This window comes from Crinia signifera, chromosome 2 (genome assembly GCF_055691185.1).
Source record: "Crinia signifera chromosome 2, ASM5569118v1, whole genome shotgun sequence".
Classification (NCBI taxonomy): domain Eukaryota; kingdom Metazoa; phylum Chordata; class Amphibia; order Anura; family Myobatrachidae; genus Crinia; species Crinia signifera.
In genome coordinates, this window is record NC_139218.1 from 120,581,140 (window position 1) to 120,598,177 (window position 17,038).

At 42.9% G+C, this 17,038-nt stretch overlaps 1 long non-coding RNA gene across 1 annotated transcript; it reads left to right on the plus strand.

The window, feature by feature from the left end:
* Nucleotides 1-2,285: 2,285 nt before the first annotated feature.
* On the plus strand, nt 2,286-15,706 carry LOC146058852 (uncharacterized). The gene is made up of 3 exons (XR_014470005.1): nt 2,286-2,307; nt 12,944-13,117; nt 15,574-15,706. It is a non-coding gene; the product is annotated as an uncharacterized LOC146058852 (long non-coding RNA).
* Nucleotides 15,707-17,038: the final 1,332 nt, after the last annotated feature.

The following is a 17,038-nucleotide window of genomic DNA, read 5'->3' on the forward strand; positions in this document are numbered from 1 at the left end:
TTTTTAAAGGGGTGATCATTTCCAAGGCATGGTTATATATATATATATATAGAGAGAGAGTGAGAGAGAGAGACTGGCAATCCAGTCCGGATGCCACCCTGGGTGTTTGCAGAACAGGTAACAATTGTTCAGTTTTCCCAGGCCAAAACTACCTGGGTTAGGACTAAGAGAAATACTGGAGAACTCCATCCATGCAGGTCTTGCCAGGTGTTGGAGCAAACGCTTACAGTAATCAGTCACACATGTGCAGTTGCGAGTTTAAGGGGGGGGGGGGGAGGGAGAACACAGGCACGTGACCCCGGGGCTGTCAATTCTTCCTGGTGGCAGCTGTCCTCAGTTACCGCGAGCAGCCCTGCATGCCTGGCGGTGGTCTCCAGGGTAAAAAAAAATTCAGAAATGACAAGGGGGTCATTGGCTTTCACTTCTGCCTGGTGGTGGCTGTCCCCCCATTGCTGGGAGCATATAATCCCCCTTGGCAATGAGCATATATTCCCACATAGCAACATGTAACCCCATTGCAACGGCAATGTAACCCCACATGGCAATGAGCATGTATTCCCCCTTGGCAATGAGCATGTATTCCCACATGGCAATGACCAAGTAACCCCCATAGCAATGTGCATGTAATACCACATGGCAATGATCATGTATTCCCCCTTGGCAATGAGCATGTATTCCCACATTGCTAGAGCACCAGTGATGGTTCCCTTGTAGGACGCCGTTGTAAAAGGTAACAAATACCGGGTCACACCTGGGTTGAAAAGGGGTATAAGTTTCTCTACTACTTCTGTAGGCAAGTCCCTAATGGCATCTGGAATGGCATCTCTCTGTGTGCTGCTTTTTCTTTCCAATTATTGTGCCAAACCTTACCTTTCAGTCTCCCTTCTCTTTCCTCTTCATCAGCAGTCCTCCATGAAATCATTTCTGCTGCCTCTTCCATAAAAAAAAAATAAAGCCTCTACTTCTTCTGATCATCTGCTCCTGGAAATTCAATTGTATGTAATGATGGATTGCTGTATGCGGATGCACAGTTTAATATATATTACGGTAGTCCAACATTGGCAATTTTAATGTGCACCACTATAATAGTCGAGTTGTAGTTGATAGTTTAGACGAAAGGCTCATCATGGCCATTGTAAAGAATTGATAAGCCCCCCCCCCCCCCCGCCCACTGCAGTTTTCACCTTGAGGCCTTACAACTGACAGTACTTCATATTTGAAGGTCTTACTACCACTTGATACTGATACATTCAATCAGATACCACCACTGCTGTTCAGTTGTCTGCTGTTCAGTTGTTTTGGATCTACATGGTTCTTTTGTCCACACTACTTGGTAAACTGCTGATTTCATAAAGTACAGGAAATGCAAGAAGAATGATGGGTACATAAACAGAGGTGGAACTACCATTGGTGCATCGTAGGTGCAGTGCAATAGGGCCCCTGGGGACTAAGGGGCCCACTGCTGCCCCTCACTGCTGCTCCTGTTACACTCTTTTTTTTTACCCCTGTCACACTCTGCCTCCCCTGCCTCTCATTGTCACCCACTGCTTTGTTGCATATTGTGAACTTGGGCTGGGGTAGAGAAAAAGGGCCCAAATTAGTTCCTTCACTGTACATAAACATAAATATATTCTCTATTAAATATATACCACAAATCATTTTCACTACATTACCTAAATAAGTTTATATATTTAACTAGGTTTGTTGATACATATGGCAGCCTTGAGTTATATAGAAACTATAAATAAATAAATAAATAAATATAGGGGGCATATCCTATTCCAGGAGGAATGGTCTCATAAAAATATATTGCCAAAGAGGAGGAGGCCAATTCTCCTGGGTATGGGTCATAGGGTCGACACTAATAAGATCAGTCAATAAGTCGACCAGTATATCGTGTGAGCTCGACACATGAAAAAGGTCCACATACCTTAGGTTGACCTGGTCAAAAAGTCAACACAAGCAATATGTGGACATGGAAAAGGTCTACATGAGTTTATTTTGTATCTGTGTCGACATCCCCACTTATGGCTCGCTTCGCTCACTATGCTTCGGGCACACTATTATAATCTATCTCTATGTCCACTCGTGTGGAAAAGTATGAAAAAACACCTTTTTTGAATAAAAAATTGAAAAACTCATGTTGACCTTTTTCCTGTCGACCTATTGCTATTGTCGACATTGTGGCCAAAATTGACCTATTGATTGTTGACCTTTATAGTAGCGCCCTGCCAAACACATGCCATTTCTCCTCTTACAGAACATGTCCGGGTGAATTCAATCAGCACCTCTCTATTCAACACACAGGTACATATATTATGGGGATGCAGTTACCATCCCGGCGGTCGGGATCCCGGCGTTCAGAATCCCGACGCCGGAATCCCGACCGCCGAAATGCCGACACTTTCTCCCTCCGTGGGTGTCCACGACACCCCTGGAGGGAGAATAAATTAGTGTGCCGAGCGTAGCGAGGCACCGGGCCCGCTGCGTGGCAAGCGCATCGAGCCCGCAAGGGGGGGCGATCCACGTCCCCCCCTTGTCGGCATTTCGGCTGTAGGGATTCCGGCGTCGGGATTCTGAACGCCGGGATCCCGACCGCCGGGATTCAATACTGAATCCATATTATGTGCCAGCAAAATAACCTTTTGTTTCTTCCCAACACTATTTGCACTATCTAGAAAAGAGACTTGGACTAGTACATCTAAAGCAGTTACAGTCATTTTTCAATAAAAGGATGTTTTCCATTGTTGTGTTTTGTACCCAGGACTTTGTTGAATATTGGTCCTCACTTTGTAATGCTGATTAGCTAAATTTACAGTGCATTGTAAATCAAGTCAGCATTCATCTGTGACTAAATGAACAACTTTTGAGTAAAAAAATGTTTTAACTCATTTCAGTCAAAGAAATTAGATTAATGGTTGCTATACAAAAACTGGCATATTTCATTATGAAAATCAAAATAGTACCATGTACATTTGCTATAAGTTCCATGGTACCGATATTTCAGAGTAATCCTTCTGAGATGTGTAATTTGCTCTAGTGATGGCACTTAATAATGATGGGCACGCTCCATTGTGTGCTTAATGGTCTGAGCCACCTCCCTTTTGTCCGGCGATTATCAGCTCTTTAATGACGATGTTAAATATCCTCATATCAACAGGCCGCACCAGTTTCCATCAAGAGATAGACTAATGAGGGAAAGCTCGATTAATTACTTGACGAGAGAGTAGATTGGCTCAGCGCCACATTCAGCGTCTGCCCTGAAAAGATATGTTTCTCCTGTTGTTATTTGTATTGTTACATACTGTGTAAGCAAAACTATATAAAAAAGGTTTTAAAATAATGAAATGGCAAGAGATTAAGCATTACAAATATTGGAGATTAAAGTTTAGGATTTGTGTTCTTATTTTAGATCTTTTACTTGCCAAGATAAACACATTGGTAACAAAAGAAGTTAAAACGAAAAAAGATCACTTCAAATACCTCAAGGGAAAGATATAAAAATAATAATGCAGAGAATTACTAAATGCTATGTTGTTTAATCTGAGCTACTAGCATATTATAAGCATTATCCTGAATTACTCTGAGAAACACATTGGGGGAAATTTACTAAGATGTGAGTTGTATTTCATATGGGATGTTGCTATGGGCAACCAATCAGATACTATCTATTATCTTATAGAAGGTGCTAAATAAATAAAGAGAAGTAAATTGTAGAATATAACTCCCATCTTAGTCATTTTCCCCCATTGTCTAATTCAGAGGTGCACACAATCTGGATTGTGGATGCAGTGGATCGATGTTTTGCTACTGCATATGTATCAAAGCTATAATGTGCACATGCGTATATGGATTATCGGAGGCAAAGTGAGTGACAGGTAGTCAGTGTTTGGGGTAGATAAGGGGTATTGGCTATAAGAATGCAGGCATTTAAGCAGGGGCGTAACTAGACCTGCCTGGGCCCCATTGCAAAATTTATTCTGCCATAATAAATAGTGGGGTGTTGAGGTCAAAATAGCAGATGGGGAGGGGGATATGTGAGAGTAGAAGGTAAGACCAGACAGAATGGAGACGGGTTAAGCTTACACAGAGGGTTTAGGTTACGCGGGGAGATGGTTAAGGATATGGGGGGAGGGGGGGGAGTAAGTATACTTTCTGTCGGGATGTCATATGGGATGGGATAGGGGGTGATGGGGTGGGGGTGGTAGGGTCACTCTTCTGGGAGGGGAAATCACCAGTCTGGGAAGGAGGACTCTCTGTGAGGGGTACTGTAACTGTACTGGTGGCGGGCAATGAGATGTGGGCAGTTAATTTATCAAGAAGGAAAGAGGGGCCAAGGTGGCAGATTGAGAGACACCCAGAGGGTGGGGCTACTGGGTTGGAAAAGAGGGTTAGATGGGGGCACTAGGCTGGGGACAGCTGACTAGATGGGGGCACTGGGCTAGGGCAGCTGGCTAGATGGGGGGTCACTGGGCTGGGGACAGCTGACTAGATGGGGGCACTGGGCTAGGCCAGCTGGCTAGATGGGGGGTCACTGGACTGGGGACAGCTCACTAGATGGTCGCACTGGGCTAGAGCAGCTGGCTAGATGCGGGGTCACTGGGCTGGGGACAGCTGACTAGATGGGGGGCACTGGGCTAGGGCAGCTGGCTAGATGTGGGGGAGACACACTAGGCTAGGGATGGCAGCACTGACCTGTGATTTGTTTGTCAGGGTCGCGCACATTGCAGCACCTCAGCTTCAGCTGTTGCTTTAAAATCACATCTGCACTGGCACCATCGCTGGGGAGGGACTGTGAGGGGAGCTGCCAAGTCCTGCCTTTCCCCCCTTACTGGGTCTCATCATGACAGACAGGGGGGGAGGGAGCTGCCTGGTCCCGGACACCCACTGGATCTCATCATGGCTGGGGTCGGGCTGCCAGGTCCTTATCCCCCGCAGCATCTCGTGACAAGTGCCGGGACAGAGAAGGGGGAGCCACCAGGTCCTGATCCTGATCAGTCTTATCACGGCCGACTTCCCACGCTGGTTCTCAATGCGATATTTTAGCACAAAATGCTGAAAAAGTTAATGGTGGCAGTGATTGAAAGGTGTTAGAAATCACATAGAATGGCACCTTGTTGCATATGGGATGTGTAGCTGCTGACCAGCACATGGGCAGCAGAACTTGAATATGGAGCAACAGAATAATGTGATCAAAACTAAAAAAATCACATTTTCTTTTACATCAGGTGGAAGGCTGTTGGCATGAGCAACATTTACCTGGGGTACAAGTGGTGCCAGGATACTGATGGGTAAAAGGCAAGCCAGCAGAGGAAATGTGATACTTTGGGAAATATTCTGCTGGGATCATTTGGTCCTGGCATTCATGTGAACGTAACTTTGATACATGCCGCCTATTTATACTTTGTTGCAGACCAAGTACAACCTCTTCATGGCAAAAGTATTCCCTGATGTATTCCTTTTGGTACTTGTTTCCTAGAACGGCCACAATCGTGAGGGATCGTGGCTCTTAATTAAGGGACACGATCCTCCCGATGTGGCCGATTTTTGACTAATTTTTCACTTTGATTGACAGAAATCGGGTCAATCGGTCGGTCGCGACCAATTAAAATCGGCCGCGATGCGACCGACCGATTCACCCGATTTTTCCATAGACTTCAATGTTAAAAAATCTTTTAACATTGAAATCGGTCGGTCTTGTGCCATTATAATGGCACAAGATGAGATGGACTTGATTAAGTCCATCTCACATAGGGAAAAATGATAAAAAAGGTGAAATGGGTCAATATGACCCATTTCACATTTTTTATGTGCCCGCCATGACCCCACGATAGACGTGAACCCGAAGCGTGGCGAGCGCAGCGAGCCCGCGAGGGGCGGCGGTACGCGTCCTCCGACCTTTTCATTCCCCTACTATCCACTAGGGCGTGGAGTGAGAATATAATAGTGTGGCGAGCGCAGCGAGCCACCGAGCCCGAAGCGTGGCGAGCGCAGCGAGCCCCGCGAGGGGACGCGTATACCTGTGAAGTTATACGCGTCCCCTCGCGGGGCTCGCTGCGCTCGCCACGCTTCGGGCTCGGTGGCTCGCTGCGCTCGCCACACTATTATATTCTCACTCCACGCCCTAGTGGATAGTAGGGGAATGAAAAGGTCGGAGGACGCGTACCGCCGCCCCTCGCGGGCTCGCTGCGCTCGCCACGCTTCGGGTTCACGTCTATCGTGGGGTCTAGCCCACTTACTAACATTTGGGGGGGCAATTCCAAAAAATCGGGTGAAAAAAAATAAAAAATCGGGTGAAAAATCGGTCGATCGCATCGCATGCGACCAAATCGCATGCGATGCGACCGACCGATTTTTTATCTTCCGACCACAACGATCTAAATCGTTGTGGCCGTTCTAGGAAACAAGTACCTTCCTTTTATGCTGGATAATGTTCCTGGCCACACTGCAAAAAAAAAAAAAAAATGTAAGAAATGTTTGAGGAACATGAAAGAGATTAAATCTGTTGACACTGTCATCATACTCCCCAGATTTAAATCTGATCATATATTGGTTAGATGTGCTTGAAAAACAAGTCATGGAGGCCCCAACTTGCAAGTTATGAGACTTAGGACCTCATTCTAGTTGGCTCGGTCCCTGACGAATACATTTGTGCTGTATATGTGTGAGTGGAATATGGATGGATGTTTATTAACGTTTTAGGGCAGTGGTTACTCCACTTCCCAAGGGCTCCCGACAAGGGTTGACTATATGGTGGGGGTAATGCCACTTCTGTGGCACCTATATAAAAGAGCCTCCTGACTGTGGCATTACCTTACTGACTAATAGAGCCTGGTACTGGTTTAAAATACGGTGGACCTCTCTTGTCCCCATATATTTGGAACCAGAGCTGGGCCAAGAGCCCGGTGCTGGTGCTTTAAATACAGGGAATCCATACATAATTTTTCCCCTGTATTTTTAGAACCAGCACTGGCGCCTTGGGCTGGTCATGCTTAAGAGCGGGGACCCAACACCAATTTCTTTTTACATTTTAACTTTTTCTTTACTTTTACATATAGAAACATTTCATAAATCTGACTGGCCTGTGAATGCTTCTGCAAGCTTGACTACATAAAAGCTAGTCTTTTTGCCTTTAGTATTTTAAGCTAAATGAATGGACAACTCATATGAATGATAGCAAATTTCTGAGTTGTCCTGCTGCCTATGGAAAGTTCTGCTGAGTTTGGCAAATAGTTCAATAATTCATACTTGTGTTTTCTATCATGAATTTCATTCTTAAATTAGCATAATCGGTTTAGTAAATTCCCATGTGGGATACCCGTCGAGAATGGGACATTCGTACCCATTCAATCTTAGTAAATTTCCCTCTTTTTGTTCATACAATTCATGAAATAATGAAGCTACTGTATGTTGTGCTTATGCACAGAATTACTTTTTTTAAGCACACAATGTGTTTCACATCAGCATTATGCTTTGGGAATCAAAATTAACTTCTGAATATGTAGCTTTATGTATTTGACCTATGTAGTGGGTGCGCATTTGTTAAACAGTCTTGAGTTCTTTGGCTTATCAAAGTGTTTTAAGTGTGCATGTGATTTACATCTGTGCAATACAGATATACCTGAGACCAAGGCATGGGGACCATATTTCTAGAGACTTGCGCATGTGTAGTAGACTCTGGTGCACTGCCAGAGAGAAGGGTGACCCATACAGAACATAGACAAAGGTCTGTCCTCTCTTAAACTCAGGGGCGTAACTAACTATTTAGCGCCCCCCCGCCGCACCTAACCTGCCCCCTCTTCTTACCCGCGGTCTGCATCTCGCCCGGCTCTCTGTCGGGACCTTCCTGACGTCACGGTCCCGGCCGGCTCCTGCTGCTTCAATGAAAACGGACTCTTAGAAAATGGCTGCCCCCATACTGCAGACAGAAAACTGTCTGCAGTATGGGGGCAGCCATTTTCTAATTGTCAGTTTTCATTGCAGCAGGAGCTGGCCGGGACCGTGACGTCAGGAAGGTCCCGACAGAGAGCCGGGCGAGACGCAGACTGCGGGTAACTATAGCCCCGCAGCCCCCCGGTGGCGCCCCCAATTTCTCTGCGCCCCCCCCGCCACCGCGGGGGCTGCGGAGCTATAGTTACGCCACTGCTTAAACTGCTCTTGCTATGGAAGCAAACATTGTCGAAGAATGTCAATAATTTTCATACAAAAATTGTGTAATATAATAAATTGCCTCAACTTAAGGAAAATAAAATAATAATATGATATCACAAAATGGGAAATACTGTATTTTGCTCAGTGCTTTCCATATTTTCTGAACAATATAAAGAAACTCCAGAAATGAATGAGAAAATACTTTTGCTGTTCTATAGATTGTTTCTCTTCTGATGACCTCAGGGTAATGTGTAAACAAATGGACACATGCACACACTTGCTGGCTAGACAAAACACTCTTAATTGGTGTTTAAGTGTTTCTAATTATCTGTAATTGTGACTCAAGTGTCCAGCAACAGCCTAATACATTAGACCCTCAAGACTGGAAAAAGAAAATGCCTATATTTCATCTTTTTCTGTCATTATTAAAAAGTATATACATGACTACACATATGAAGAATAATACAGCTGACAATATGTCATTGAAAATACTTTTTCTAAATCCTACTAATTTGAATAACCTAAATGTTATCATTAATATCTTCTCTTGATGACTAACATTATAAAAAGTAATCATTTTCTCATTAGTATTTTATGATCAGTGTATTAATAAAAACTACAATATTCTTTTCCTAATTAACCCATCTGCACATGGAAACTTTTTATTAATTTGTAGCCCCCAGAATATGCTTAAAATTTGGTAGTTGAAATAAACCAGGAAAACTATTGGCCAGAGCACTGCGAGCCCAACGAGCATCTAAGTTTATTGCTCCCGTTAACTCACACAGTAGCCTCACGCCATACAGCTAAAGAGATAGCGGAGGTGTTTTTCAGTTATACTATTTGCAGTATCTATTGTGATAGATACTGCTGAGTCTCGTCTCAAATGGTGTCTCTTGTAGCTTATTGAAGGTAATTAATTTACCTTTTAAAGGTTGATACTTTAGGCTCCTTTCACCTTAGCTTAAATTGAAGCAGTGATTAATACCCCTTTCACACCTGCCTAAATTCCCGGGTTGAGTCCGGGAACAACCCAGTACGAGCGCTGGTGTGAAAGGTTCCCGGGGCAAATTACCAGGCTAATTTGCCAGCAATCCAACCCTGCTAGGTTGCTGGGTTGGTCCCGGGTTCAGCACGGGGACCTGGCTGGTGTGAGTGGGGTAGGGTATATTTACCCGGGTTGGTAGACCTCTGCGTCCTGTCCGGCCGGGAATCCACGCAGGTGGCGGGCGCAATTGATAGGACAGGCGGTGGATATTGATGACACAGCTCTCCGGCCGCAGTGAGGGCACCGGAGAGCTGCGTCACTTTCATTCGCCGCCTGTCCCGTCATTTGCGCCGCCGCCTGTGTGGAACCCCGGCCTGCACAGAGGACAAGCAACCGGGGTGAGTATTCTCACCACCTCCACTGCCATCCCGCAGACTGCCTGCATCCTCCGCACCTCCTGCCGGCCTCCTTCCCGCGCCCTTCACACACCAGAAAATGCAGGGACTTTTCTGGTGTGAAAGGGTCCCAACCCGGGAATGTCCCTGCTTGTCCCGGGAATGTAATTCCCGGGTTTGTCTCTGCATTTCTGGTGTGAAAAAGCCTAGGTTCTGATTCTCTTTTGCCTATTACAAAATGTTTAGGGAACTCTTGTCCCCATTAATGCTTAGGGCCTTTAATCAGGTTTCTGACCACATTCTTTTCTCCCCGCAATCTCTAATTGTGCACATATCTTATTCATAAAGAAGGGAAAGACCCGGCCCAGTGCTTCAGCTACAGACCATCTCCCTATTGAATGCTGACGTAAAATCGGCTGGGTACTTCTCCCAAATTTATATCATATGGACCAATTGCAATTTGTGCCTGGTCATGAGGCCAGGGACAATATCACTAAAATCCTTGATCTGATTCATCATGCATCTACATACAATTTCCCTTCCATTCTATTGTCAACTGATGCGGAAAAGGCTTTCAACAGGGTAGTTTGTAATTTTTTTACTTGGTGTGTTAAAGCATGTGGGCCTGGGTCAAATAGGCTTTTAAACATTTATAAGCTTATTTAGGCCATTGGCTCATGTGCGTATTAATGGAGAGATGTCTCCACTTATATCTGTTTTATGCATGGAGTCCCTGAAAAGGGCCATTCGACAAAATGTGGGGATGCATTTAGGTGACAAGGATTACAAACTAGCTGTTTGCAGATGATCTTCTTGCAGTTACAGAATATCTAATCCGTTAAATTCCATGTGAACATTCTTAGAGAATTATGGCAGTTTGGAACTTTCTCGAATTTCAAAGTTAACTTTAGATAAATCCATAGCCATGAACTTAATGTTAGATCACACCAGCGGGCATGTCTGCCTCCTAACACTCCCACTATTTCACACCCACTGACAAGACCCACCGTTTCATGTTGGCGCCATCTACAGTACGCTCCCTACCACATACTTTATGCCATTATTTGGAAACTCCATGTTTCCACCAGGTAATACATCATTGTCATTTCAGCCTGATGGGATAAAAATATTTTAAGAATTAATCAACTGTTCGACTCGACGGGCATATTGAGCTTTCCAGACATACAAACGAAATGGGACCTATCCAATAAAGAAGTTTGGAGATACTGTATCTCCAGATCAAAAATTTTCTTATGAACTTACGTCCATCTAAATTTGTTAAGGATTGGAATTGGAGTTTAAAAATCTAATAGGTGAGGATGCCTGGGTAGAAATTGTCAGCAATGTTTTCTCCACCTTGACAAAAGTGTTGGTACAAGAAACACACTATAAAGTTTTTAACCAGTTGGTATCCCTGCCCTAGCGTGCTAGCTAGGACATAACCGGGAGTCCCTAACACCTGTTGGTGGTGCAAGGGAGTGGTAAATACTTTTATACAAATTTGCTGGGACTGTCCGCATCTCCAGCCTTTCTGGTGGAAAGTCGTAGAAATCGCTAACATTATTCTTGGTGCGGACTTGCCACTTAGTACTAGCTTCTGGCTAAATTTGTTGCATAAACCCCTCTCCCTTACTCTGACATATTCTCAGTGCCTCAAAGGCATTGAACCCACCGCATTGAAAAAACTGCGGTGGTTCCTAGCATGTATGTATGAATGGTTTACTCATTTAGACCATTATATTGTTGGACAATCTTACCTGCACATTGTCATTAAAAAATGTATCTTTTTTCTCTCTCAATGAGCCAGGTGCTCGTTGGAGTGACTCCACGTCATTGTTTTCTTAACTTTTAACTATTTCAGCACTTTTAAAGGATTGTTAGGTTTGTGAGATTTGAAAAAAAAAAAATGCACCCTATTAGATGTGCGATTTTTATCATATTAAATGGAAAAACATCCGGATGCTATTTTTTATGTGCAATTTTTTTGGTCACGGCAAAACGTGCGTTTACCGAACATTTTCAAAAATCGCATTTATATTATTGTCTTTGTTTATTCATATGGCTTAGATCAGTTATCCTAATAAGTATTTCCATTGCAGGCCTTGCATCTACGGCTGTATTGAGAGTTGTAGTGCTATTTGTCATTTTCTTATTGTATTGTACTCTTTTCTGTACAGTTTCGATTTATTCTATATTGTCTTATTTTTCTACCCACTGTAAGAGGCTGATGACAACTTGTGGCACCGATAAATAAATTATAATAATGGTTATAATAACAATAAAAATAATTTTCCAGTGGGTACCGGATAAAAGTTTCAAAGTGATACTAATTTAAAGCTTAACCAAGTTAGCACTTACCATTAAAATGAAAATGATACAATAAGTGGAATTAGTAAAACCAATAGGTGATGCAATTAAAAAGTCAGATTTGCAAAGGTATGCAGTTTAGGAATGCTTTTTCTGTCAATGCATTTCATTCAATTTCAGAATCTTAATAATATTATCATATTCTGGCTCCTTGACTTTTCTTTATTTGTAGCAGCTTTAATTAAAACATTGCTGTCAGATGGATCCAATTAAGCTTTTGGCATTCCATTTAATTGTCAGTTTTTTTTTTTTTACACATTTAGTTGCTAATTTGAATCCTTCATACTTCTCCATATTATACAATAAGAGCCTGATTCTAGTTGAATCGGTACCCAGTGTGTTTGCATGATGCTGATCCACTGTGAATGCGCATAATAGCTTATGTGGGCACCTTCCCCGATTTGCATAGTCAGCGTTGCACTCGAACAGGAGTGGTTTTCAACTAATTAGTACCTTGTTCCTCAGACTCTACCTTGTCCTTATTTATAGGACCCCTAAGTTTCTATACTCACAGTTATGATACCACTTCACAATACAGTCCCATATTGGGACCTTACACACTCCATTGGTCTGTATTAGGACCTTTTAAGTTTTGTTTTATATATCACATATTCGAGAATCACAGTGGATCTTGAGGTTTGGGACCACCAAACCGAGTGGCCTCAATGACAAGATCAACTGGAATAAGTTTAACTCAGTGGTAGCCAACTCAAGTCCTCGAGAGCTACCAACAGCTCACATTTTTCCAGACAACCTAGCTGCTGCACAGGTGCACTCATGACTCAATAACACATTTTAAAAGATTCACAGGTGGAGATAATTACTTCACTTGTGATTCTGTGAGGAGATCTGGAAAAAATGATCTGTTGGTAGCTCTTGAGGACTGGAGTTGGCTACACCAGGATTAAAGTAGTTTTTAATTTTTTTCCCACTTTTTCTTTTTATTAGTTTTGAGTAGTGTCTAATGATGCACTGTTTTGTATTTATATTTAGGACAAATGTTATTGTGACTGATATTTGTATTTTGATTATGTTCTTTCAGGGTTTGTACGCTCCTGCCTGAAAGCGGATCTCTCACAGGCTTTCCTAGGTCACAGCCTAGTCAGACCGGGCTGCATAGGCAGTGGAATACACGCTTCATGGTTCCCACGGCAATGCCTGTGCTGATATCGGAAGTGCAGCTGCGGGTGATTCCAGCAGGATGGATGGGTTATTTGTATGTGTGTCTTTTGACTTATTCATTTGGGTTTATTTGGTTTTGAAGAATGGAGTGAACTCCCAAAAGTGTTAAACCTTAATACAGAAGTTCTGTGTTTTACTATTATTCAGTCCATTATCCAGTCTCTGTGTGCTTTCTTCTTTCTATTGGCTATATGCATCATATATATATATATATATATATATATATATATATATATAACAGACTGTAACGAAGCAGCACTCCTCAAGCCAGCATCGACACTGTTCAGTGCCCTCCAAACGGCTCCAAGCATGGGGTCATCTGTATATCAAACGTAACGGCGGCACTCATTAAAATGAACACTCACAGACGTCTAGTCACGGTCAATGTTTCGAGGCTTTTAATATCACCTCTTCGTCAGGACATCATATAAAATATAACATGTGCAAACAGTGTTTAAATACATACCAATACGCCCCTCGGGATGGCGGGAATCCGGTACGCTCAGCCGGTCAGGACGCCCTCAGTTCCGGCCAGGTACAAGCGTCAGCACTAGGAGTCATACTTCTGTATCCTGTAAGCCAGTCTGAACCGCACAGCAAGACTGCTTGCGTTCCACGGTTACCCTGCCAACCGATCGGCGTCTGAAAAGACACATACAAAATCAAAACCACAGAAAAAGTGCATAAAAGTACAGCAATACATCAAAGTTAAAAGCACATACCAAGACAATGTCAACAAGAAAAATATAATGCAAAAGAGCATAGTATGAAGTACAATATAGGCATATAGCACCGTGTTGAGTTGATATCACATATCACAAGAGATGACATAAATGCAAGTTTAAATAAGATAATGTAACTGTTGAATATCTAACCACTAAATAAAGCACTGTAACCCGGCAGTCTCGTTAAGACCCTTTGGCGCTAGTGTCCCCAACCGGTGTATCCATTGCGCCTCACACCTACAGTAAGTAGTTGTAGTGATCTATCACCACGTCTGATACTGGGGGGGATATGATCAATGATGACATATCTGAGTGTGGGAATGGTGTGTTTAGCTAGAAGATAATGGCGTGCCACCGGTTGGTCACTTTGACCCTTCTCAAATGCGGCTTTAATGGCGTATCTATGTCCAGCCATTCTTTCCCTGAGCGTCCGTCAGTTTTACCAACATAATGTAACCCGCACGGACACGATATTAAATAAATAATAAAACGTGTCGTGCAGGTTACTCTATGCCGATTGATGTAACATTTGCCACTGGATGGATGACAGAAGCTATCAGCTCTCGTCAAGGAACGGCAGGTGGTACACCCAAGGCACCTGTAACAGCCAACATTTTGGGCCAAAAACTGTTCACTACCTGAGGCTTGTACACGAGTCACATCTGATTTGACGAGTCAATCGCGTAAGTTCCTGCCTCGAGTATAACAGGGCATAAGGGAACTGCCAGAAAGATGGAGCAATTGGTCGGTCTGAATGGTGGGCCAATACCGTTTTACTACTTTTTTAATGCCACCACTAGCATGGCTAAAATGGTTGACCCAGGGCAGTTTACCATCATTTGACTTTTTAGGTTTTTGAACAAGTAACTCATTACGTTCTAGCACCATAGATTTACGTTTAGCTTCAAGCAGTAAAGTTCTATCAAACCCACGTTGAATGAACCTGTCGATCATGATGTCGATCTGTCGTTCTGCCTCACTGATGTTATTACAAATTTTCCGTGCTCGTATGAATTGCGAGTAGGGAAGACCAAATTTTAAAGGTTTTGGATGACAACTGCTGGCATGTAAAACTGTATTACTGTCAGTATCTTTCCTAAAAAGTGTGGTATTAATATGACCGTGGTATTAATATGACCATACTATATTAATACCACACTTTTTACCACACTTTCGGCATAGAGTAACCTGCACGACACGTTTTATTATTTATTTAATATCGTGTCCGTGCGGGTTACATTATGTTGGTAAAACTGAGCGGATGCTCAGGGAAAGAATGGCTGGACATAGACCCGCCATTAAAGCCGCATTTGAGAAGGGTCAGAGTGACCAACTGGTGGCATTTTCTTCTAGCTAAACACACTATTCCCACACTCAGATATGTCATCATTGATCATATCCCCCCCCAGTATCAGACGGGGTGATAGATCGCTACAACCACTTAGGTGTGAGGCGCAATGGATACACCGGTTTGGGACACTAGCGCCAATGGTCTTAACGAGATGGCCGGGTTACATTGCTTTATTTAGTGGTTAGATATTCAACAGTTATGTTATCTTATTTACACTTGCATTTATGTCATCTCTTGTGATATGTGATATCAACTCAACACGGTGATATATGCCTATATTGTACTTCATACTATGCTCTTTTGCATTATATTTTTCTTGTTGACATTGTCTTGGTATGTGCTTTTAACTTTGATGTATTGCTGTACTTTTATGCACTTTTTTCTGTGGTTCTGATTTTGTATGTGTCTTTTCAGACACCGATCGGTTGGCAGGGTAACCGTGGAACACAAGCCGTCTTGCTGTGCGGTTCAGACCGGCTTACAGGATACGTAAGTATGACGCCTAGTGCTGACACTTGTACATGGCCGGAACAGAGGGCGTCCTGACCGGCTGAGCGTACTGGATTCCCGCCATCCCGAGGGGCGTATTGGTATGTATTTAAACACTGTTTGCACATGTTATATTTGATATGATGTCCTGACGAAGAGGTGTTATTAAAGCCTTTAAACGTTGACCGTGACTAGACGTCTGTGAGTGTTCATTTGAATGAGTGCTGCTGTTACGTTTGAGATATATATATATATATATATATATATATATATATATATATATATATATATATATACGTGGGTACAGGTAAGGTCACTCGCCAGACTGAAATTTTTAAATCATTGCTTTATTTCATCATATTCATACGCTGCCAATACTCTGGTCAACATTTCGACCCGAATTAGGGCCTTTATCATGACTTGTTTTGACAGCCATCATAAATACATCGAACAAGTGCACACCTTGCGGTGTGGAGAAAGTAGAAACACGATCTGTTGCACATGCCAACGCCGTGTGCATTGGCATGCCGTGTACGATACAGCATCCTCACAGCACTTTATGCACTTTGGGAATCTACACGTCCTGATGAAAAGGCCAAGCGTCAACATGACGCCTCTGTATCTGACTACACGTATGGAATAAAATGAATTCATCTTTAAAGTAAGCCCGCAGAGTGCCACTTGTTTTCTTCCCCTTGGGGGGCCTGGAAAATTGAGAACTATATATATATATATATATATATATATATATATATAGTATCCAACGTGGCAGAAATAAGATACACTATGTAGACGGCTTAGTGATCAACGTTTCAATTTTTATCAAATTGTCATCAGGATAATTGTGAACAGTAACAAAGCAGTACATATAGAACACACAGCAAATCAAAAGTGAGTCTGGCAGGGGAGGTTGAACATGACTCCTGCTACTGGAAGTGCATGACATCATCATTCTAGGACGACTCATCAAAATTACATCATAGTAACCATAGTGATACAAGAAAAAAAAATAAAAGAATAAATAAATGAAGTACGTGAAAAATAGCATATGTGCAAAGAAAATATACATCAAAATATCATATGGCAGATAGCGGGTTAGGGAACGGGAAAAATGCAGATACAAATAGTATACAATATGAGCATACATATTCAAACATATTTAAACATGCTACTCAGCGGAAGATAGAGTACGAAATTTGCTCATTTAGACCACGGGGTGACACTACACCCAGTCTGTGTATCCATCTTGCCTCGCATTGGAGCAATTTTAAACCCCTGTTGCCCCCTCTGATAGTTGCCGGTATGCAATCTATCATACGGTAGCGTAGGCTGGATAGGGGATGTTTTAATTCCGCAAAGTGTCGTGCAACAACATGATCTTTTGCCAATT